The sequence below is a fragment of the Dermacentor albipictus genome, chromosome 4 (genome assembly GCF_038994185.2).
Source record: "Dermacentor albipictus isolate Rhodes 1998 colony chromosome 4, USDA_Dalb.pri_finalv2, whole genome shotgun sequence".
Classification (NCBI taxonomy): domain Eukaryota; kingdom Metazoa; phylum Arthropoda; class Arachnida; order Ixodida; family Ixodidae; genus Dermacentor; species Dermacentor albipictus.
In genome coordinates, this window is record NC_091824.1 from 152,575,931 (window position 1) to 152,599,762 (window position 23,832).

The window sequence follows — 23,832 nt, forward strand, 5'->3', positions numbered from 1 at the left end:
TGCAATTACCTTGAGCCGCCGGAGCGCAAGTGTAGCAGGTGTGACGTCAAGCCACGTGATCCGCTGCGTAGAGGCGTCGCCGCTGCGGTACCACGTGATTAACGGCTGCTTCGTCAGCGCTTGGTCATTCAATATCGCCATGGATAGCGCGCCTTCTGGGTCGTCTGTGGGTGAACTTCAGTGCAAGCGACAAATTGAATCCAGTTATCCAGTAGATATAGCTAGACGACAGGCTTCGAAATCTCAAGCAAAGGCAAAGTTTCTTGCTGAAACACTGGAGCAAAGGGAGGCCAGATTAGCACGTTATAGAGATGGTTACCAAGCGCAGAAGCGTAGCGAGATTGAAGCTACTGCAATCGTTGCCGTTGTTCAGAAAAACGAAGAACAAGGAGAAGGAGACGAAGCCGTGGATACAAGCAAAGGCACCCACAACGAACGCTGGACGAACCACACCCTTCGGCTGGTACGGAAGCTCGACTGCGACGGCCAGGTTTTACCGCGACTTCACGGATAACCCGTTCGGCAGCGCATGTAACGTGGCAGCACATGTAACGTGTGTGAAAGACTGTGGCCTAACTTTGATGAAACACTGTATGCATGGTCGTTGCAAAACCAAGCCAAACAGACCTTTCGCTCGTAATAACTATGTTTACAAGAGTTAAACCTCTGCCAATTTTTTTCATGGCACGTGATATGCCTTCAATGACGTTTCATTTTTCTTCTTATTATTTAGTTTTTTTTTCAGCTAGATGTCTTTCTATATTTGGCCAGTGTGAGCCCTCTTAGTTAGGTTTTCCTGTTTATATATTTTTGTCTAGTTCTATGTCCTTACTTAAACTAAGGGATATACAGATTAACTTGTAGGCGCATTATGAATATCGGGCTTTTAGGACTCCGCCACTTATAGATCACCTGACAGTAAACATCAAAATCGTCGACAACGCACCGCCGCGTTTTGCCGCCGTCTCCTGTTTCGCGTTCAAACGTGAACGTATATGACAATTATGATCTCGTGTATGGACACAATACTATCGCGAATTACGAGCTGACAGTGACACAGCAAAACCAGGTCTTCCGAATTTTCTACTTAGCACACCGTGCCACTTTCTTGCCTTTACGAAAAAAAAGTGGGGAAGAGAAAAAAGAAGTCGCATGAAGCGTCATGAGCATCAGCTTTTGGTCCTGACGTAATAACGAACAAGGCTCCTCCGCGTAGTAAAGACGCCGCCATCCCCGACGCCGAAATTCTGAGCTTCTGCTGCTACTTGGAAAGCAGCCACCAGATGATTCGCTCTGGATTTGGAGCACACGGGAGCGCTAGTTTCATTTCACGGGCCACATGACTCGAGCGGTTACGTCCTTCACGCAGGCGCGTGCAAGGACGCGCGCTTTAGCAATATCGCTCGCCCAACGCACTTTACCTCATTCTCTCGTGGAAGCACTATACCAGATATGCATCGCTGATGCTCCTCACGAATGCCGCCGCGTTAGCGAGGTAGGAAGAAGGCGGAAGGGGGAGAAAGGGGTACGGAATTTGTTCACGCGTGGCCGAACGCAGTCTCATTCATGGACAGAGAAAGAGAGAAAGAGAGAAAGGGAGAGAGAGAAGGTTCAAATAGAAACGAAGCATACGCGTAAAAGAGACGAAGACCAGGCCCGTCCGGGCCTTGCGGCATACAAGTCGATATGAGACAGACGGATCTTCTTACTGAGCCGCCGTGCCAAGATAGCAGAGCTCGAAGATCCCCATCTCTCCCGCCTTCTCTTAGTGGCTGCGTCGGCGCGGCAGGCAGGCATGCGGGCTTCGGTCAAGACGACACGGAAATCGATACCCCTTTGCAGAAGACTCCGGGCGAAGTGAAAGGGAGACGTGGAACTGTAGAGACTGGGAGCGAGGGTCTCTGAGGGGCGGGATGTTTGGAGGTGCACAATATATAGGAGGGATGAAGCCGCGGGTGTCCTTCGAGTAGCTCGCGAGTCGGGTGGGCACTGCCGAAGAAAGAGTGCTTCTGCGTTGCGCCATCGCACAACTACTCACTCACCGTCTCGTCCATCAACTCCGAGCGGCCGGCTTTTTGCAGCGACCGAGGCGACCGCGCCGAGTGGCGGAACAGTGCCGCTAAAATGGAGGCTGCGAGCACTTACGTCCTCGAACAATAAGAGCTCCCAGGAACATTTCTTTTGTGCGTGACTTAAAGGAATGATGTCACTATTTTATTATAATCGTTGCATATTGTGCAATCATCGTCTTCAGCACAGTATCATGCCTGAGAAGAGGAAGAACCGGCGCCAACTATAGTTGCTGACATCTCCTTGTATAAGGATAATGTTAAAGAAGAAAGACAAATGAAAGAAAGATGGCAGTAGCGATGACATGACCATGGAAGCTCCGGAGACAAGAATCGGGGCAAACTATTGCACAATAGGATTTAGCACCCGTCTTCCGGCACATGCAACTGGCAAACGCTCATGTTCGGCTGGCGGTGAAAAGCAGGCGTCTGTAGGTTCCAAGAAAGTAAGCATTAGGGTGATAAATTCAAACACCTCGAGAACGTGGCTTTCAAAATATGGCGTAGCCATTTGGGTGACGCCCTGTTGTGGATAAGGCCTGTTATAAACAAATTAGAGAAGGCACTATTTTCGCCCTTTACCGCCTTCTGTCGGGTCTGCGACGTCGCCAGACTGCTGGTGTGTGTGTGTGTGTGTGTGTGTGTGTGTGTGTGTGTGTGTGTGTGTGTGTGTGTGTGTGTGTGTGTGTGTGTGTGTGTGTGCGCGTGTGTGTGTGTGTGTGTTTTAGCGGCCATTGTTTTTACTACGCTAGACAATTCACACAAAGAGAAGGACCTTGGATATTCCTCCTTATTTACAAAATCACTGTAGCGAACGTATTCACCAGGCAATTAGCCGAAGAGTGACTGAATTGACTGTTGACGTGTAGGCTGAACCTTGACACTGCATTTGTGGCGTGTTTAAATTTGGATAAATCTTCGTATAATCACTGAAGAGATAGATAGATAGAGAGAGAGAGAGAGAGAGAGAGGGAGAGAGAGAGGGAAGAAGGAAAGGCAGGGAGGTTAGCCAGACTGAGTCCAGTTTGCTACCCTGCACGTGGGGAGGAGAATGGAGAGAGAGAGAGAGAGAGAGGGAAGACGAGACTATACCGCATTTGCACATGCACTGAGTTAGGTGTAGGATGTCTATAGTCGGGCACTCAAGTCTGTTGCCTTCAGGTAGTGAAGTAGCGCCCTAACTGCTTTCTGGGCTAATGAACTGTGAGGTCAGGCTCCCAAGGTCTTTGCATCTGTAAATGGCTTGTCATCCAGTCTATTCAAGACACACTGGAGAGTCTTTGCTTATCAAAGCGAGAACAGTGGCAGAGAAGATAACCACTGGTCTCTTCACACTTGCACTTAGCGAACATTGGTGAGTTCGCCATTCCGATACGATAGTTGTAGGAGTTGGTGAATGCTACTCCTACCCACAGCCGACACAACAGTGTTGCGTCACGTCATGAAAGGTTTGCTGGTAATTTAAGTTTGAATGATGGGTCGAGGCTGTATAAACGACACTTAGAGTTTTGTGGTGTATGCCAGTAACTTAACGTGATGGTACGAGCGAGACTGCGAAGCTCTCTTGCAGCGTCTACTCTCGATAAAGGTATAAGGAGCGTCGGTGCGCCATCCTGGGCACGTCGGGCAACGTCACCGGCGAGGTGGTTACCAACGATGCCACAATGTCCCGGCATGCAGCCATTGAAAGATGATATCATCTCCTCGTTCAGAAGCGCAATGGGAAGTTTCGTCGATTTTAGATGCCAGCTGTTCATAATTGCCACGTCGTAAACCTCGCAAGCTCTGGAGGGCTGCTTTCGAAACACAAAATATTGCCCATTTGTTGGGCGGTTCTTTTTCAATGTATTCGACAGCAGTGCGAAGAACGGCCAGTTCGGATGCTGTAGATGTCGTTACGTGTGAAGTCTTCAACTTGATGGCGACCGATTGAGATGGTATTACAATGGCGCCCGTCGAGTTTTCCGAAACGGAACCGTCCGTGAAAACTAATGTTTTTAACATTTCTTGCCGGTAAAACGTGAGGCACATCCTTGCCATCTACGCTTCAACTATACAGGACGCTCTTCCTAGGATACTTGCAATATAACACACCAGTGCTGTCCAATATTAACAAAAGTAACATCCATGTCCTACAAAGCATTCAAGGCCAAGCCCTTCGAACATGTCTGGGGCTACCTCGAAGTGCTTCAACCGTAGCAACAACTGCCACCGCGAGAGACCACCAAATAATGACTTATGTAGTTATCGACGCACTCCGGGCGCATGTTCGCCATATATCCAGAGTTTCTGACCACCATTTCGCTCGCTTGCCTGAGAAAATACCCAAGGTAGCGTTCTCCAGATCAGTTGCGGCTAACCGGCACTGTCACTGAGGCACTCACCCGCAACAAGAACGTCATCCCCTCTGTGGTGCTTGAAAAAGCCTCCTGTGTACCTTGCTGTTCCAGGAATAGTGACGAAAGCTAGCCTGACCTCCGCGGCTCTCAAGCAGATCGCATTAGAACTTTTGCATTGTTCATATGCTAACCGAATCCATAATTACTGTATAAACAACTACGTAACAAAAGTACATTACCTGCACATACCAGAAAAGCGGCAGTATGGCAGATATTGCACCTTCATGTCCGCCCGTCCGGACGCTTATTCGCAACCAATGTGTACTCACAACGGACTCCACGAGGCCACAACGGCGCGTCAAAGATACAACGACAAAATGATTTCATGGACACTGCGTTATCGAAGTCCATGCAAAATCTAACTTCATTCCCGAGTGGGAGTAAAGAAGATATTGCAACAAAAGTCTTTCATAATAGTGAATGCTTGGTTAGTTCGCCATTGCAAAAGGATCGATAGGGGGGCTAGTTGGTAATGCATTATTAGAGAAACTTAGAGCGCTATAAGCACATGTGACGTAGGAAAGGCCCACAGAGCACACACGCATGTGGTGTGTGTTCCTCTTCTACGTCTTGTGTGTTTATAGCGCGCTAAGCTTTTCTAATAATTGTTTGCCATGTTTAACTCTCGGCACTCATTTTGTGAGCACTGTAAGGGGACACGTGCCTGGGACATAAATTGCGGAGTTTAAAAGTGTCGTTCTTTTGCAGTAATGGAATTGTTGTTTTGAGTCAGCTAGCGCTGTGTGTTTGTATTGTTCCTGCTCTGCGTCATTGTACAGGTTGTGCTACACTGAAAAGCCTTCAAATGACGTACCAACAGGTCCAAATTCGAGCACTGACCAACCTCACTACTGCTTCGCGAGGAGTTGCGCAACTTCATGGCACTCCATCATGTTCAAGATTTGAGCTAGAAAGACGACCGTGCGCGTGACCCACAAATACGCTGCATGCTTACGGGATTACCGCCATCGGCCCCCCTCGTGACTTCAGTGCAGGTCGACATGGACGGCCCCCGTATTCTGGAATAGAGAGACTGTATGAGAGAAAGAAAAGGCGGGAACAATGTGTGTACGTGCGCGGGTGTGGTGGAAGGAGGGGGGAGAGGCGGAAGGGTGGCGAATGCGCCTACTATATTGCAGGGGGCCGCATGACGTATGCGGCGAATTCCCGTCAGGGCCATCAAGGCGCGAGCTCAGTCTGGCGCATGAGCACACCCCGTCACTCAGACCCGGTCTGAACTCCGGTCGACAGCTAGGATAGAGAGCGAGAAAGAGAAAAAGAGAAAGAACAAGGAAACTGCGGTGCATAGACTGCGTGCGGAGGAGGTGATGGGCACCGGCGAACGTGCTTTCCATCTTTCGTTCCCTTCGGGGTGTACCAAGATGCGACGGGAATGCCGACAACTACCTCCTCGCCCCTCCCTTACCCATTCTTACCACACATCCCTTTGGCGCGCGATGGTGGTCCCCATGCGAAAGAAGGTCCTTATATGATCGCGTTGTTCGACCGGCCCCGACCGCTATCGATTGCCATTGAGTGCCGATGTCGGCCTGCCCGAGGACTATACAATAGGAACGCTTGAGAGCGCCCAGCATGCATACATATATGAGCTTCAGCGGTACCGAGTCGACGAAGAAGCGATAAAAAAGAAAAAGAAGAAGAAGAGAGAGAGAGAGACGACAGAAAAAGGAAGACGATATCTGTGAGATTATGCACGCCTAGCCGCCTTTCTCGGCTCCGGCGCTTCGCTGAGTTCGCGCACAGAGTGCTTGGGTGAAAAGCTGACTGTTGTTGCCGTCTATAGAAGTGAATCCAGGAAGTGATCGGCGCCGTTCGGCATTTTAACTTGCCTCTCACGACTGATCACTCGCGAACTATACTATACTATACTATACTATACTATACTATACCGTATTTTCCGGTGTATAAGACGCACCCTTGTATAAGACGCACTCGCCATATATGAAGGCTCTCATTGAAAAAGTTCGTATATAAGACGCACCCGTGTATAAGACGCACCCCAATTTACCCACTTAGGCTAGTCAGGGTTAATTAAACACGCTTGATCGACGATCGCGAAATGAACCATGGGTGGACTCATCTGATCGCATAAAAGCTCCGTAGAGGTAAATAAAGTTATCCTACCCACCTACCTACCTATCTGTGAGAAGTTCTTGGTTTATGGTTTATGGGGTTTAACGTCCCAAAGCGACTCAGGCTATGAGAGACGCCGTAGTGAAAAGCCCCGGAAATTTCGACCACCTGAGGTTCTTTAACGGGCACTGACATCGCACAGTACACGGGCCTCAAGAATTTCTCCTTCAAAGAAATTCTAGCCGCTGCGGCCGGGATTGAACCCGCGTCGTTTGGGTCAGCAGTCGAGCACCATAACCACTGAGCCACCGCGGCGGCCTGTGAGAAGTTCTTAAGCAACGCTAAGTGATCGCAAAAGGCAACACTCACGCCATACCCGCCCACGTTCTAGCAAAAAAGAAAGAAAAATACGACGAAAGAACTCTCCCATATGTCCATTTGAATTTGAACTTTGCGGTGTAGCTCTTGCGCAACTTCGGTGGCATACTGTAGTAAGACCGAGCACGACAGGTGTAGGTAGTGGAAAACACACGCCGAAGTCACCAACACAGACGTAATACGTACACGGTTGCGAAGTTGCAAAGAATGACTAAAAAAGAACGCCGGCTTGGCTTGTCTTGACAATGTCGAGAAGCGCGACTGTCGCCATCTTTGGGAATTTCACATTACGTTTGCTTGCGCCTCCGAAACGACCGCGTGTTTGCGATTCTGGAAGTCGTCATCCCCGCCGTTTCATGATAAAGTTCGTCTAAACAAAGTTGCGCACGGCGGTCCCCGTATTGAAGTATTAACCGTGCTACTACCGCATCATTGGTAGTGATATTTTTTCGGTGAAAAAAGCTTGAGCATGAACCTGAGTAATTTCTGAACCCGCAAAAAAAAAACGAAAAATTCGCATATAAGACGCACCCTTGTATAGGACGCACCAGCAAGATTTTTGGAAAAAAACCGCGTCTTATACACCGGAAAATACGGTACTATACTATACTATACTATACTATACTATACTATACTATACTATACTATACTATACTATACTATACTATACTATAGTATACTATACTATACTATACTATACTATACTATACTATACTATACTATACTATACTATACTATAGCATAAAGACTGCATGCTGTGTCGACACTGAGGTCGAGGCAGCCACGTGAACGTGTTCAGCGTATTATACTTCGCTATGTAGGAAACTGAGCGGTGCAAAAGACATATATGTTCTCACAAAAGAACTTATTGCTATCTCGTCTGCGTTTCTGTTTTTGGGATACTTAACCATGATGAATTGGTTCTCTTAACAACATGCCCTTCAGAAGAAACGATGTTGCGGTGGCGTCCCAGGAGTCAAAAGCGCCTAACTGAAAGTAAAAGATATCTTCTTTTATTTTGGATAGGTGGTTAATTTATTTACTAACCTATACACGTCTTAACCGCACACCGTCACATTCTCAATCTTAATTCAGCGACGTCTACCCTTCTCAGCTGTAAACAGTGACGCGTGCACAACGAGTAAAGATAAGCTCCTTTTTGGACTTCTCAGAGGATGTTCGTTATCTTCCTGCTGCCCTTACAGAACGCTCCAATGGACGCGAACCAGCATCGCCTACTTGGCTTATCGGAATCCCCTCAAAGCATCACACGTTATATGAAGTAGTCGATGACTAAAAAAAACTTATCTTCCTGCGTAATGGTAGCCTGTTATGAATATTGACTGCGTATTTCATTAAAAGAACTCCCCTCAAATGACAGTCATCTTCATTTACATTTCTTCATAAAGAGCCTTTCAGTGTTTGAATATGCCTGTAAGCTGGGCGTTTGGCGTAACTCCAAAATCTATACCAAGCGACGCGGAGCGCGATCCATGCTGTATTAAAAAAAAAGAAAAAAATTTGAGGACGCCAAAGCACGTATATGAGTTGTGAATACGAGTTGTGAATGCGAAAGCGTTAATGTGCAATTGAACGCTGCTGAGTGGCCCTTTGAGTTATGAACTCCTCTTGGGAAATGAGCGCGTTGAGACGCTTGGCGCGTTTTGATTCGGTCTTACTGAGTGCAGTTAGAACTCGGGTGCGAGCTTGCACAGACGAGGAACGCGTGCATAACACGGGCTTCCGAGAGCGAGGATAACGTACCGTCGCGGCGACGCCATCTCCCGTATATTACACATCACACAACACCTGGTGAGTTACTGCAGCAGCAGGTGTTACCTTTCGCCCGCTCTACTCCGACAAGGCGCGCTCGTGCCGTGGCGTTGCATCCAATGGCAACTCCGTCGAGGGCTCCCGCTTGAGCTCTCGTAGGGAGCGGACGCATCTCTCATGCGCCCCGCACGTCTTAATAATAATAATAATAATAATAATAATAATAATAATAATAATAATAATAATAATAATAATAATAATAATAATAATAATGCCTTCATTTTCCATCTCAAGGATGTGGGAAGCAGATAGAAAAAGCTAGATTTCCAGCTTGACAGACTCTCACCTCCCCGATAGAAATAGATGATTTCTAGAAAAAGAAGGCAAACAATACAAGCGTATGAGCACAGACAAAAAGAAATATGAGAACACACAAACAAACGACAATTTTTACACAAATGTACAATTGCAAACAACAACACGATGCGCATATTCATGTCGCACATTTCAAACATAAAGTGCCACCTTTTCGCGTATAACTGAAACAAAATGACGCAACTCATTTGGTCGAATGCGTTGAAGATTTAAATTGTAATTTTGGCACAGGTTTAAGAAATATGGAAGAGTGTTTCTGAGCATATGTTGTCCGTAACGTCGATCTTATTTTCGCAACCGGCTCGTGCAGCCTCCCTAATTCTGCCAAGGACCTTCCTTGTGTGTTCCGACACCCATACGGACCGTTTGGAGGAACCCGCACCGAGATTTTCGGCCTTTTTCGCCGTTGTCTTTGGGCGCAACGCCGTCTTGCAGCTAAGCCGAACCCGGGCCTAGCGCGAAAACGAACACGCCGTTGCTCGCCCGCTCGACGCAGCCAGCGTCTCCGAGCAAGCAGTGACGGAATGCGCCGTCGAAGGTGAAGTAATCGACCCAACAAAACTACGCAGGAAATCTTAAACAATTATTACCACACTTTCTATCATGCGGACAGACTTGGCAATCTAGTATGCGTCCCCGCCCACTCTGGAAATCCTGGGAACGAGGAGGCGCACCGCATCACGCGCCACTTCACAAGCCGGGAGGCACGCCACTTCGACTCGGATACTCCGGGTGCGGTGGTGACCACATATAACGATATCACAAACCTGTATAAAGAAATGAGGCGCACTTATCCGGCGCCTCATCGGGACCTTACCAGAGTGCAGGCCACTGTCCTTCGCCATTTTTAGACTGACTCTTTCCTCAGTCCACAAAGACTGGCGATTATGACGTGGGGAATTTAACCCCATATGTGAAAATTGTAACATGAACGAATTGGCAACACAAGACCACATCCTGTGGGAATGTAGGTGTTCACCTCCCCCAAAACGCTCTTTCCAGCCTCCTCTAAGCTTACCTGGGAGGCCTTAGTTAGGACTGCCGCCGAGCTCGAGGAACAACTGAAAATCGTCACTCGGGCGGAGGGAGTCGCCCCCAACAGGGGCCACCCTGAGACCGCGCCATGATTTTCAATAAAGATGATGCAACCACTACCACCGCCACCGCCGAGGAACGCTGGTCACGTGGTGTCGCACCAAATGGGAACTTAGGTGCCATTTCGCTGCTATAGACGCCGCACGCGGCCTTTTTTTTTCTCAGTGAGCCATGAGACGATTTTGCATCAAAAAAGATCCCGTCACCACCGTGACGATGTAAGTGAGGTGCGTACGAGTTGGCTTTGCAGCGACACAGCGAGCGTCAGAATGACGCATTTGCCGATGCCACGCTCTAAGGCGGGACGAGCGTTGCACGCCGCGCTTGGAATGCACCCATCACTGGTGCGTTAAACAAAAAACAAAGACCACGAAAAATTATTATAGATGAAGGCTAATTAAATATTCCTTTTTGGCAAATTCTTCTAACGAAATGTTGCTGCGAGACAGAAGTACTCTGTCGCATTAGGCTGGCATCGACGAAGAGCTAGAAGTTGCTCCTCGCCATCTTGGCTATTATGAGTCTTGCGCTGTTCGACTTACTTGTAAATATTTGTAAATATGCGTTTTTTGTGCAATAATATGACCACTAATACGATGATGGTATCTGCGACAGATGCCACAAGACCTGGCTGAAGCGCCCTTGATGGCTGTCGCTGCGTGAAAAGCAGACGGAAACAAAGGTGAAGGTATGTGCGAAGCCTTCACGCGTATCTCCAACAGTGTTCGTGTCCTTACGATTATTCACGTTAATAGCTCATTGAGAAAATAATGAGGTAGACAGTAAACTGGCTAATCCAAATGAAATCAGTGATAGGGGAACACAATACTGTGTTAAAAAATAATAAAAAAAGCGAAGTGTTCATGAACACCTACGCGCCATTTCCACAATTTATAGCCCGCACTTCTGAGAAAAACAGAAAAAGAAAGAAAGCCTCGCAGACAAGCATTCAGCCACAAGGGGATAATCAGAGTATCCCTGAAGGCAGCCATTTCACACGTCGAGCCATTTGGTTCCCCGTGCTGCCGGATTTCATTGAGTGGGTTGTAATTGTTGCTCCCAGCAGAAACGGCAGTGCAGCAGGGTGACTCCCCCTTTAGTATTCGATTACAAACACCGAACCAGTTCGAGTTACGACGTTATCTCCAGTGGCGCTGCCGCTCGTTTCGCAAATTTATGCTGAGCAGAATTCTTTGGAAAGTTGAGGGGAAAAGAGCTGTGCGCTGGCACTGGAAAATCAAACTCGTTGCCTTCAGCATGAGGCCTATAGAGAGTGTATTAACTCCAACACTTTCAACAGCTTCTCTGCAGCATTGTTATTTACCTGTTAGCGCTCTAATAACTCCGCAACTCGAGTAGATACAAATCCGGATACTACACTACACGTTGTCAAGCTCGCTTGACTTCGACAGGGTGGAACTGAAGCGTGTTTCATGCTTTAAGATCAACAAGTTCCACGCATGCCGACCTCACTTAGAATCGGAACTGCCTACGGGAGAAGCTGGATGGCAAGTATACTTCTTGCATTTGATAGAGGTGACATGCTTCTCTTGAACTCTTGATTATTTTACTGGTTTTTAGTGCCGCATTATCGGATAAAATGCTACAAAGAACTGAAAGGGCTCAAACGCCTAAAAATATTACGTTCACGCCATCGATCACCTACACTAGCACAGTCATAATGCGACTGCATTTCTCGGTGCTCTTATCGATTGGCAGTTCACCTGCAACAATACAATCTCGCGATGGAGATAAAAAAAGAGAGAGAGAGGCATTGATGTGCTAACTTAATTTCGGGAGCTTAACCACGCCACCACCACATCAGCGATAGCGTTACAAAAACACAGAATCGAATTCTAAAAAGTGCGGAGAAGGACGACGACGAAGTGTCCTGTGTGGAACGCTGCCTTTTCGTCTCTGTGAATTTGAAGCTACTTAGTGGGAGACGCCACTCCCTTAACTACGGCGATGGACGAGGAGTCGCCTGGAGAGGTTCCTGGTCCTTCTACGTCAACAGCGACCGCACCGAGAAAGCGGTCTAGTCGCCCGAGTGACACCTACAGCGAGGACACTGTGATCTACTCAGGGACCAGTGATGAAACCTCGGATGACAGCGACTTCGTGCCCGTAGCGAAGCACAAAGCAAAGAGAAGACTCGTCAGGACGTCTCCTTCCACAAGTAAGGCAACTGTGATCCCGACGCGAAAGCCATCAGACCTCACCATTTTATATGTGCCTGTGGCTGCTAGCGACAATCTAAACCGGATCAACCGCCAAGCCACATCTGTATCGCTCGAGGCACTCGTTCCGGGTCAGATCAAAGATATAAGGATCAACGCCCGTAAGAACATCCTCGCTATAGATGTCACAAACCGCAGCGCGCTAGACATTCTAAGCAACGTTAAGGTGCTGGATAGCATCAACGTACGCTGCTATAAACAAGACCATCATGACTCTACGGCCGGCGTTGTGTATGACGTAGATAATTCCATAAGCGATGCTGACCTGCATATACTCATCAAGCCGGCGACAGAGGGAATTGCCATATTGCAAGCCCGTCGCCTGGGAAACTCGCAGTGTGTCAAGTTAACTTTCAAAGGAGACAGCCTACCGTCCCACGTCAAGGTCGGTCACTTCCGACACATTGTACGGCCTTTTGTGCCAAAGCCGCTTCAGTGCAGGAAATGTCAAAGGATAGGGCACGTTAGTGCAGTTTGCACAAACGCTGCCGTGTGCTCCCGGTGCTCTGGGTCGCACAGCTCCGACGCCTGTCGTGCAGAAAACCAAAAGTGCGCCAATTGTCAGGGCTCTCACGATGCAACTTCGAAGAATTGCCCACATGTGAAAAATGAGGCGAAAGTCTTGAGGCAAATGGTCAGGGATGGTTCCTCGCACAGGGAGGCTGCCGCTAAGGTGCGACGTCGACGTTCACGTCGCCGGAGTTCTAGGAAACCCACTGCTATTGCTAAGGATGCACCGCGTCCACTGACAGTCCAGACACTTCCGCATACAACTAGCAATAGCAGCAACGACGTTCCTCAGCAGAAAGTCCCCAATCTCATTGCTTCAAGCGAGGAGTGGCCGCCACTGCCACGGCTAGATCCACCAGCGGAGCGACAAGATGTAGCACGCTCGCCGAATCATGCTTCACCTTCTGGCAGCAACCAAGACAACGACAAACAAGTTGTCACCATGATAAGGGCCCTTATGAACACGCTACGAGCACTACTGACTGCCATACACACTCCGGCGGCTCGAGGCGCACTTCAAATACTGGATGCCCTGTATCCGGTACTTTCCGATCTTGAGAAGTACCATGGCTGCTCCTCTACATTCGTTCCTTAAAGAGGTCAAGGAAGCGTCTATCTTCCAATGGAATGTCAGAGGCATTAAATCGCGCATTTCGGACCTTCGTCCGTTTATTTTTAAGAACAAATTTCCAATAATTGTCATTTGTGAACCAAACGTTGAGAGCGCCATCCGCCTATCAGGATATGAAGCTTTCATGTCTGCCACCTGTACCGACCGCAGCAAAGTCATCGTTTATATCAGATGCGATTTCACATATGTTTTACACCCAGTGGCGCCTGATGACAACAATCAGTATGTGTGTTTGACTATAAAATGCAAGAACGTCGCACTCACGCTCATAGGTGCCTACATCTCACCTTCGAGTCGATTTGACAGCGCAAGACTAGGTGGAATTTTAACAGCGACATCTGGACCATGGGTTATTACCGGCGACTTCAATGCGCATCATCCGCTATGGGGAAGCTTAAAGATGGACTGTCGAGGAAGACGTGTACTATCCTTCGCGTCGGACCATGAGCTCTGCTGCCTAAATGATGGCAGTCCCACCTTTCTGCGGGGATTGACATACAGCAGCTGCCTGGACTTGACTTTTGTTTCAAGATGCCTCAGTGCCAGTGTGAAATGGTTCACGGACAACGAAACGCGTGGTAGTGACCACGTTCCAACGTATGTTAAAATCGACGGCATACGCAAGTCACACTCTACTACAGTTCTTCATCACATCGACTGGCCTAAATACACGTTGCTCATGGAGAAGAATTGCCAAGAGATCCGGGACTGTCTGCCTGGCAACATCGAGAAGCTAATTAACGCCGCCGCTCAAGAAGCCACAAGATCTTTTAGGCCTATTCCTAAATTCTCTGAATTCGAAGCAGAATTGGAGCGGCTTCGAGCAATCCGCCGTCGCGCGGAAAGAAGGTACAGGCGCACCAAGTCCATCTACGACCTAAGGGAGGCGAGACGCATACAGAAGAAGATCCAGCGTCGGATCAACGCCCTGCAGTCTCTAAGATGGAAAACCTTCTGTGATACCCTTGATCCGCATAAACCCCTGTCACATATATGGAGAACAGTGCGTGGTCTTCGAACATCACCGCAACAACGCCACCCCTTCAAATGCCTGGCTCTCTACCAAGGTCGCAGAGAGCTCGACGTAGCGGACGACTTCTGTGTCAAGGTCGCTGGTCTACCGCCATCGTTCGCTACACATGATCCCCGTGATGTTCCAATCTCGCGGGATTCTCGTATGGACAATCTGTTTTCCATCGAGGAGTTGCAGGCGGCGTTGGCAGCGTGCAGACGTTCCTCATCGCCTGGGCCTGACGGGGTGACATACGCAGCTCTTGGAAACCTCGGTCACACAGCCCGGCATGCACTTCTAGACGTGTACAATAATTCATGGCGTGAAGGAGAAGTTCCAGCTGCATGGAAGTCCAGCCGCCTTGTGCCTTTGCTCAAGCCAGGTAAATCACCCCTAGACGTGGCGTCTTATCGTCCCATTGCTCTGGCCAGTTGTCTAGGAAAGGTGATGGAGAGGATGGTGCTGACGCGTCTAGAGTGGTATCTAGAACATTACAAGTTATATCCTGACGCTATGGCAGGCTTTCGACGCGGACGCTCTTCTATAGACAACGTCATAGATCTTGTCTCGTCTATTCAGCACGAAAAAAGCCTCAGGAAGCTGTCAGCGGCGATGTTCCTGGATGTTAAAGGCGCATATGACAACGTAACCCATCAAGCCATCCTGGACGCCTTGGGTGATGTCGGCCTAGGCGGCCTTGTTTTTCGGTGGATATCCAGCTTCTTGAAGGACAGGTCATTCTTTGTGCAAACAGAGGACGGTGCGTCATCACAACGCAAAACCTACCGAGGCGTACCACAAGGCGGAGTCTTGAGCCCCACTCTATTTAACCTGGTGCTCATCGACATGGTTCGTACCCTTCCGGAATCCGTCCATGTGTCGATCTATGCAGACGATATATGCATTTGGTCATCAGGAGCGACGCGTCCTCAGGTGCGCGCCAGACTTCAAAAAGCGGCCACACTAACATCAGGTTATCTTCGAGCACGAGGTCTGGAGCTGTCCTGCGAGAAGTGCTCTATAGTCGCTTTCACGCGTAAAGCAATGAAACCATACGTTATCAGAATTAATGGACAGCCAATTGCCTACGAGAAGACGCACCGCTTTCTAGGAGTGATAATAGACCGAGACCTTTCCTGGAGTCCTCATATCTCCTACCTAAAAAGGAAATTAGTCATGATAGCCCACGTGCTCAGATTTCTTGCGGGAAAGTCATGGGGTGCGTCTGTGAGTGCGATGCTCCAACTCTATAACGCACTGTTCCTCGGTCTCCTGCGCTATAGCTTACCTGTACTGGGTGGGACCGGCAAGACCAACCTCCGTGCCCTCCAATCTGTACAAGCTCAAGCTCTGCGAATTTGCCTTGGTCTTCCTAGATGTGCGTCCACGGCAGCAACAATAGCCATCGCGCATGACCACCCTATCAACACGTATCTTCAAGTCGACACTTTGAGGATGCATATCAGGCACTTCGCCCGACTTCCATCGCATCATCTCGCCTCCCTTCCTGCCGCTCGACCTCGTTCAGCGTTTAGCAAGATTATTGCCGCCAACAATGAAACTTTACCGACAAACTTCACGCCTGCAGCACGACCATCTCAACCGCTGTGGTGCCTCCATCCACTCCAGGCTGTCCTTGTTATTCCCGGTATCAAAAGGAAAACAGAGATGTCAACTTTTGCCCTCAAACAAACCGTGCTTTCAGTGCTACATCAACAACACAGAGGACGCATCCACGTTTACACTGACGGTTCTGTATCCTCTAATAGTTCAGCTGGAGCAGTGGTGATTCCCACAGAGGGCGTCACCCTCAAGTTCAAGACATCTCACATTACATCATCGACGGCTGCAGAACTCGCAGCTATCCGTGCTGCTCTGGAGTTTATCGTTCAGAAATCATCACATTCATGGTCCATCTTATGTGACTCAAAGGCAGCTCTTCAGTGTCTGATGTCCCCTTTCAACCATGGACCTAATGAGCAACTAGTCGCAGACATCCGACTACTCCACCATCACGCAATCAACAAGGGACACAACATCATCTACCAGTGGATACCGGGTCACTGTGGAATTTCAGGAAATGACAGTGCGGACGACGCTGCCCGGTCGGCTCATGATGGCGCCCAGATTATACCCATACCACTGTCAAGAACAGATGCAGCCACAAGTCTTCGCTCCCTCGCCCGCGAGCTTACACAAAATCTGTGGAACACCAGTGACTCCACGAACGCACGTCTCCACAAATTGGATCCACGTCTGCAACTCCGCCTACCACCAGGGTTGCCACGAGCGGAAGCAACACTTCTGTGCCGCCTGTGGCTCGGCGTGGCGTTCACGAACTCATATTCATTCCGTATCGGAATGGCCGACAGCCCTACTTGTGACACCTGCGGCTGCGAGGAGACGATTGAACACCTCCTTTGTGACTGTCCCCGTTACGCAGTGCGAAGAACAGTGCTTGTGACCGCTCTCGCAAAACTGGACAATCGCCCCTTTACAGAGGAAAAAGCTCTAGGACACTGGTCCAGACGGGCTTCGGCACTGAAGGCCTTAAGGGCTTTGTTGAAGTTTTTAAGGACGTGCGAATTGTGTGACCGCCTTTGAACGTTGTAGAGCGTAGTTTCGCGTTACTCTGTGAATTTTCTTTTTTTTCCCTCTTCTTCTTCTTTCTCCTTTTATTCCCTTTACCCCTATCCCCAGCACAGGGTAGCCAGCCGGTACTTACACTGGCTAACCTCCCTGTCTTTCCCTCCTTTGTCTCCTCCTCCTAAAAAGTGCGAAATACAAGACAGAATAACGTAGAAACATGTCTGTTTAGCTCTGCCGGCCGATTGATGTCTAACGAAGTAGCCTAAAAGGAAGCCGTCAGAGATGAGAGAAAGCAGTGACAAATTGTTCGCTGAGCTTGACCCAGGACAACTCCGTTTCGCATTTCCTCATTGCTCATCACACATGTGAACATCGCAACAATGTGGGGTCTTTGATTCAGAACGAATGCAGTGCTCCTTTCGGTAACACTAGACAAGCATGTACATGCAACACCAAATCATACACAATAGCCTACTGCTACGCCTAAAAGGTACGGTATATATTGTCACCCGGTGTACCTTCCGTACTGCAAGCGCAAAAAACGCCACCACGATGGTACACTAATTGTATCTAAACAAAGAAGTTAGCAGCAACGGTTCCTGTGCCGCAGCTACAATTATTGCACAGGGAAGATAATGAGAACGTATTATAGCCTTATTGTTCGCTTATGGCAACTCGTAGTGCTTAGAATATCCGAGGAATAGAAGGAAAAATGTATGCGAGCCGTACTAGAGCAGACCTCTTCCAAGACACGGCCACAAAGCGACACCATCACATTCTAATCTACCGCGCTCCCTTGGAAACTCCGACCTCTAGCAGCCATTAAAGGTCTCTCGTTTGCTGGATCACTTTTCGCCAGTGTGTACTTAGCGGCCTCAGTTCTTTTTGTTTTATTGACTGCTACCTAATGCTGTCATCAGCGTTCTATCACCACGCAGAGAGAGAAAGAGAGAGAGAGAGAGAGAATGTAGCTTTAGAGAGTTCACTTAGCCTAGCGTCGGCTGAATTGAGTGCGCTCTACTTGTGTCATGCACAATCTGTTTCGTAGTTTTAGTGATTGTGTTTGGGTAGGCTAGGGTCTACACGGCTTAGACTAAAATGCTGCAGCGGCAGTGTGTGTTTGTGTGTGTATAGCACGCACGCACGCACGCACGCACGCACGCACGCACGCACGCACGCACGCACGCACACTTTCATTTCTTTACTTCTTAGACGCTCTTTAGCGCTTTCTTTTTGGTTCATCATTTGATGCATGTGTCCTTGACGCGTGTCCTTGAATAACTGTTACGGAAAGTGTTTTATTTGTTGTTTGCGGCAATGCGATTCTTCGTCTCAACTGCATATAGTTTCCAAAAAGGGAAGCTTTCGGAGCCAAACTATGCTCAGGGCAGTTTACCAGCAAGAGGCACAGTCTCGGCGCTAAGTCATAAATCGCGGTTCAGTTGCCACTGAGCCGCAACCGGAAGCACGTGCACGAACAGGAACAAGGTCGATGACCCAACACAAGCGGCCCGCAATTGCTACGCTGTCCAGACAGAACCGGAAGCTCTAGCTCCCAGCCCAACCGGCACTGAGCAGAGCTGCTTTTTCATTTTATTTTATTATTATTTATTTTATTTTTATTATGTCCTTTTCTTGGTTAAATTTTGGATAGCCTATGTAGTTGCTTAGCCACTGGGACTCTGGTAAAGCACTGCACTGCATGTACTCGGGGTGTATTTCGCTAGAATAGCAGCTTGGGCTTGTTGGTTTTCCATCCTGCTAGTAACAGCGCGATATGTAGACAAGAGACGAGACAAGAAGACACCACAAGCGCTGACTTTCAACAACAATTGTTGAATGTCAGCGCTTGTGGTGTCTTCTTGTCTCGTCTCTTGTCTACATTTTGCACTGTTACTAGCAGGATGTACTCGTGGGTCGGGCGATAAAGTGTAGGGAGAGTGTCGCGGACTGTACACCCGCCCTGCAATATCCACGAATTTCTTTTTACTGTGTAAAAAGAAATCTCGAGACTTCAGCTATTCATCCTCCGGCCCCGAGATTCTTTACTGCGACAGCAGCAGGCTGTCACAGCGGTCACGTGGTCACGTCACCATCCGTAGGTGCCGACTAGGGGGGGGGAGCTGAGCGCCCCCCCCCCCCGGCAATGCTGGAGCCTACTCCTCTACGTCCCCCACGCACACACCTAAAGTGTCATCACTACAGCTTTTTCGCCCACATCATTTGAGGTTTCTTTTGACTTGCCTCCACCTTTTCACTTAAAATTTTATTGTGGCTAGTAGCTTACTGCATCATTCTTACGCGGACGTGCATGGCTTTAATTCATACATTCTCTTTATTTCAAAGTCTTTTATCAACGGCATGTGAAGTGCATGTGAATGATATGTGTCTCAGCATTGCTTCTCATTCCAGTAAACAATGCTGCCTACTCATGAAAAAAAAATGTAATAATTTTTAGCATTTATTAGGCATGGAAACACCGTAACTTGCATGCAGAGGGCATAAATATATACAGTGTGTCCCAATGAATTATCATTCACCAAGATTTTAAAAAGAGCAATGCGTAACTCGAAAAAAATCTAGAGCATATTGTTTCCAGTACAGTGGAGTAGCTGCCAGTAATTTTTTCGTTACTGAGATTTAATTAGGTTATTGTAATTACTTATCTAAGTCGAGACGTACTATACTAATTATCAAAGTGTCAATGAGGCATTTGTAGACACAGCCAAGGGACATCTAACTGCGGTTTTTTCAGAGACGTACTAATTGCGTACAAATTTTTTCCGACTGATAAATAAGCGCCGCGAAATATGAAAAATACCACGTGACTGCGCCCGCACCCGCATCATAAAGCAGCGCCCTCGAACATGCTCCCTCTGAGCTAGCCAGGACGACATAAAGGAAATAAAGGAAAGCATTGTGATCGAGCTAATGTCTTATCTGCCGCGCCCCGGCCGGATTAGCACGTCGCGTCTGGTGTTAATTGGAAACAAGCTGTTATAAGCGTTGTCTTAGCGTAGACAAAGTGCACGGATGGTTTTTTTTTCTTTCTTCATTTTTTAAATTTTTTTTGCTACAGGACCTACCACCACAACAGCGAATTGACAATGTCAGCGCAAGTGTTTCAAGGTACATTTTGTTTCGTCTCAGTCGCCATGTCTTTCTCTAATGAGCAGAAGGAAAACATAGTTTTTTCTTCGGAGCTGCAAATGGCAAGAAGAGAAAGGTTGCAAATGTGTATCAGTCATGGAAGTGTGGCGGCAGACCAAACGCATCGACTATCATCAGAAATTATGAAACCCTGAGAAAAACAGGCAGCTTCAAGAAACAGCGGCGGAGCATTCCATCTTTGAGTCCTAGCCTATGTACGGATGTTCTATGCCATTTATGGCCTCAAACCCTCATACGAGCGTGCGGGACGTGGCCGGCGAGGTAGCAATTTCCAAGGCATCAGTTTCGAGTTTTCTAAATTACGGCCTTTCATCCGTACCACCTTAATCAGCATCAATGCTTGGAAGATAGGGACCTGTATAATTGCCTAGATTTCTCGAATTGGGCGTTCACAAAAACCGATGAGTTACCGGACTCTTTGAGCAACATCATGTGCACAGACGAAATCAATTTTCGCAGAAACGCCCAGGTAAACTTGCATAATGCGCGCTATAGAAGTGACTCCAGTCCACACTGGGTAAAGGGCAATCGGCGCCAGTACCATTGGTCGTTCAATGAGTGGCGCGGAATTTACGCCGGTGCTATAATCGGTCTCATCTTCTTCGATCACACACTGACTGGACAGCGTTCCGTGAACCAAATCCTTGAAGGAGTGGTTGATGAGTTTCTCAGCGAAGTCCCGCTGTCACGTCTTCCATTTTTGCGGCATCAGCAAGATGGGGCACCCGCATACAGCAGCAGCCGAGCAAGGAGCTGGCTGGATGCGACTTTGCATGCGCAATAGATTGGAAGACACGGGCCTGTAAATTGGCTGGCTAGGTCACCTGACCTCTCTGCACTCGTTTTCTTTCTTCGGGGTTATGCGAAATATCGTGTTTACATTATCAAGACCCACGTAAGATTAGCTCAATCAAAAGATAACAGATGCCTGCCGTAGAATTGCAGCGTCGGTCATCAAGAAAGCCACTGACGATGTGATAAAGCCGACTCAGTACTGCGTAGCTGCGAAAGGGGACCTATTCGAGCACGTTCCTTAGGCAGCAGCTGGTGTTCAACGAGCCTTACAAATTCATAGATATTAAGGGCACATAAAAATCTGATGGTTTTCTTTTTTTTTATATTTTTTTTTGTGCAAGAATCCCGATTGCGAATTCTGCTCATTTAGAAGTGGTGCATTTTCTTTTTTTGAGCGTATCGGTTTTGCCTTTTCTCTACACGTGGGTCGCTTTTCGGTCTGTTTCTATCGCTTTTATTTTTTGCCACGAAGCTGTTTTGGAGCACTCATACACTTTCACGAAAAATAAAACTGCCAGTCTAGTTTGTCTTTGGTCCGAAGCAAGTTTCTGGCACGAAATATAGCTGCGTACCTACTTTTCCGATGTGGTGCGAAGAGAGACGAGATTTTGAAACATTCCATGCCAGTTCCATTGCTTTTCGAGTTTTGTGCGCGGTCGGCGCTTCGGCCACGTTATCAAGGGGCTTTTGTTATCAATGTGATCAGTCGGCCTTGAGAGACAGATAATACGTGTGCCGCACAAATGAGAGGAAAGAATAGCTGCGAAACGCAAAACCTGGTGTTGGTGCTCCTTCCGTATCATTATCAAGGTGATGCGCTGTCTCTATAGGTTTGTGACAGGCACGCAGTTGCTTTCAGTCAGCTTATTTGAGGGCGCTGCTTTATGATGTGGGTGGGAACGCAGTCACGTGGTATTTTTCATATTTCGTGAGGTTTCTTTGCCAGTCGGAGAAAATCGTACGCAATTGGTACGTCGCTGAAAACACCGCAGTTAGATCTTAATTGAGGGTGTCTACAAATGTCACATTAACACTTTGATATTTAGGACAGTACTTCTCGAGTAATTAACTGCAATTACCGAAATAAACCGCAGAAACGAAAAGTTACTGATAGCTGGAGTAAGGCTACTGCTCTTTCTTTTAAGTCTTGGTGCATGATAGTTGGAGCACCCTGTATAATTCACTCAGTAACTGAAATAAGGCGAAGCCGGATTCACTCGATATCAGGATGAACAGCAGGCATCCGCAGCTGGCCCTATACTCGGACTCACAGAAAAGGTAAAGGAGAGAGAGAGAGAGAGAGAGAGAGAGAGAGAGAGAGAGAAGTTGCAGTTTCGCCGGAAAGGCGAAGTATACGACAATTACGTGGAGGCCGATTACATCACTGGGAGACGCCAGATTCTTGATAGTGCGAGAGGACTCAGACTGTGAAACTGAACTGTCTCCTGTTATGATGCCTTGTAAATTATTGTAGTATCATATTCTCCGACTCCCTCCCCCTCCGAAAAAGATGAAAGCTTTCCGCTTATGTCACCATCTCCTCAAAAGCAGCTTCATCTTCGCGATGCACAGAATATCGTCCTTGTCCACTACAGTACTACGTGTTGAAATCGCTTTCAATATCAGCTGCTACACGGTGTCCGTAGTCAAAAGGACCCCCAGACTGTGCGAAGGCGCCTACATAATAATAATAATAATATTTGGGGTTTTACGTGCCAAAACCACTTTCTGATTATGAGGCACGCCGTAGTGGAGGACTCCGGAAATTTTGACCACCTGGGGTTCTTTGACGTGCACCTAAATCTAAGTACACGGGTGTTTTCGCATTTCGCCCCCATCGAAATGCGGCCGCGGTAGCCGGGATTCGATCCCGCGACCTCGTGCTCAGCAGCCCAACACCATAGCCACTGAGCAACCACGGCGGGTGCGCCTACATACGAATAATTGGAGAACTATACAACGTTACAATTACTGATGCTATATCACACTTTTCTGTATTCTGGGGGCCTTTTTGACCACGGACACCATGTAGCAGCTGATATTGAACGCGATTGTACGTACACGAACACCACCACTGTCAGAGTCTCTATGTGTTTCAAAGCTACGCAGAAATTACCAAGTGCAAAATTGCGAGAAAATATTGTTGTTAGTGCGTCCAGCTATGGTACACTGCCTACCCGCCACGGTAACTCAACGGCTATGGCGTTGCGCTGCTGAGCATGAAGTTGTTGGTTCGATTCCCGGCTGCGGTGGCTTGTTCTGGAGCGGAAAACAGCAAAAGTTAATTATTAGTTTCTTACGGCACTCTGTCGCTAATTGACTGCACTCTGGACTGCACACTGCTAGCCGTAAACTGGTGAAAGCACACAGCCGCTGGGACATCAGTTCGAAATGAAAATGCCAGCTGTAGTGATAAGCAGCAGAATTTTGTTGTTATTCACCCTATGCCGAGGGCGAAGCTGAGGATCACGATTGATGGGACCTGGCACGACAACCACCTCATAGCGACGACAATTTATAAATGACAAACATCGTCGTTGTAACGGAAAGGACGAACAGACGTTCGGACAGAGCAAACTCAGTTTCGACCTGTATCTGCCGCGCACTGAAAAACGTGCAGAAGTCGTCGAAAGTACATGAGTTACATTGCTTTCGGCCGCCAAGCTCTTTAGGCTCTTTAGGGGAGCCCCTGTGGTATATT

General features: G+C 48.0%; 1 protein-coding gene across 1 annotated transcript in view; it reads right to left on the bottom strand.

Moving 5' to 3' along the window:
* The window catches only part of smog (G-protein coupled receptor 158 smog), a 226,614-nt gene that overhangs the window by 159,858 nt on the left and 42,924 nt on the right, over positions 1 to 23,832 (bottom strand). The gene's annotated exons all lie outside the window — the stretch shown is intronic.